The sequence below is a fragment of the Empidonax traillii genome, unplaced genomic scaffold (genome assembly GCF_003031625.1).
Source record: "Empidonax traillii isolate 1590-97213 ecotype Southwest subspecies unplaced genomic scaffold, ASM303162v1 scaffold389:size961896, whole genome shotgun sequence".
Classification (NCBI taxonomy): domain Eukaryota; kingdom Metazoa; phylum Chordata; class Aves; order Passeriformes; family Tyrannidae; genus Empidonax; species Empidonax traillii.
This window is the reverse complement of record NW_020955582.1, coordinates 198,144-200,051: the sequence shown is the minus strand read 5'-3', so window position 1 is coordinate 200,051 and position 1,908 is coordinate 198,144. Positions and strand designations below refer to the sequence as shown.

At 40.0% G+C, this 1,908-nt stretch overlaps 1 long non-coding RNA gene across 1 annotated transcript in view; it reads left to right on the top strand.

Annotated features, from left to right (window-relative positions):
* Positions 1-388, top strand: part of LOC114062241 — a 4,853-nt gene extending 4,465 nt beyond the window's left edge. Inside the window, exon 3 of the long non-coding RNA XR_003572325.1 lies at positions 284-388. This is a non-coding gene — a long non-coding RNA (uncharacterized LOC114062241). The remainder of the gene's footprint in view (positions 1-283) is intronic.
* The last annotated feature ends 1,520 nt before the right edge of the window (positions 389-1,908 follow it).

Here is a 1,908-nt window from a genome sequence, read left to right as displayed (position 1 = left end):
ACAAAATAGCTTAATTATGATCTTTTAGCATTGGAGGGTTGATTAAATATGAGGTGAGATCAAAAACCTACACATAATTTATTCAAAATGACAAATTGTGTGTGAATTACCCTATATAGAAAAGCAAGATTTCCTATATATGGACTACATGCTGTTGAAGGCCAGCAGAAACATCAAAAATAGTTCTATACAAATTTTAAGTATTTTCCTTTTACATAGATACTCTCTCAAATTAAAAAAAAAAAAAAAATAGGTAAGAGTGCTTTCATTTGCCCCAGTACAGATATCTGAATCTCATCTTCATCCTCCCTTCAACCGAGAAGGAAAATGTACCTCCAGAGAACAATTGTGTGACACAGTCTATACAATAAAATGTTAAAATAAGATCAACTGCCTTGTGTAGGTATGCTTTCCATGTAAATGACTATAAGGGGAGCCTAAGAAGATTAACTCAGGCTTCGATGTCTAGCTAGTAGTTGTCTCAATCCTGGAGATAAATCCAACTTTTAAATATTGTGGATACATGATTTGTGTCTTTATTCTGGTTACTTGTGGGCTTGCTTTAAGTCACTTACTAAATTGTAGCATTAAAATAAAATATACATCCCCTATTACAGTTGAGGAATGCAGTCTACAACTATTTTGTCTCTTATAACTTTGTATTGGTTTTAAGGAAGGAATGAGCACATGAGAAATTACAGCAAAGCAGCAGCCAAAATTCATAAAGACTGCAGTAACTGAGAAACGCAGTGCTAGCTTTAAACAGCAGTCAGTACTGTGACTTATGATGGACCTGCCACAACGATTTACTCTGGTATAACAGAATTTGGACATGACAGATGAAGTTCAGACCCAATATAAGAGCAACAGACGAGAACTTTTCTACGGGACTGAACAGCTGGAGGGATAGGAAGGGAGGAAGGGGTGGGTGGGTAACTGCTGCCTCCATTGTAGTCATGAGGAACTGAAACATAAAGACACGACACTTGTCACATGCTTCACTGTCGACTCATTTTTTCCCAAACTGGGAGTGTGGAGCTTTTTCGGTTAAGCATGAACATACATCTCTGGGACAGCGTACAAAACTCAAAGCAAACAGGCAAATCCCACATAAGAACCTTTGACCCTTTAAATCCAAACACTTTTGGACCTGCTTGGGAGCTCTTTTCTCTGAAGTACTTACAAATTTAAGTAAAGAACTGCAGCTCACGCCCGTCTCGGTTAAATCTGACCGCACAGCCAAGTCCTCGAGGGTCTCTGACAGATCCAACGCCGTTCCTGGACAAGGCTGCCTCCTGGTGGTGGTACCCAGAATCTGCAGAACATCAGCATTGGCATACAGAAAAGGCCTGTCTTAAAAGCATTTTCCGGTTTTAATTCGGAGCTAACTAGGGGCAGTGAAGATAATTTTTTTCACCTGGCCATCAGGATAAATCGAACTGCAATTTAAACAGTCTGAATTTCTGTTTTAGAGCACTGGAACAGGCTGCCCAGGAAAGTCATGAAGTCTCCTCCTCTGGAGACATTCAAAACCCATCTGGATGCATTCCTGTGTCACCTGCTATAGGTGACCCTACAGCCTGGTGGGGAGGTTGGACTGGATAGTCTCCAGAGGTCCCTTCCAACCCTAACAATTCTGTGACTCTCTGAATTACAGACAAAGTTTTTGATAGTTGACTGAAACAGTTTTCTAAAGGTATGCAGGCAAACAAGGCTTGAGGAGACTTCTCGTGAGACATTTGAAAACCAAAAATCAATCAGTCAGACGTACCCAACTGTATACTATCCACAGCAATGAACTAACATGGTCTGGAACACTTAATAGCTACTAGATACAAAGTCTAAATGGCTAAGTGCCCAAAATTGGATACAAAGTGCCAGAACAGACTTAACGTTGAGAATTTTATG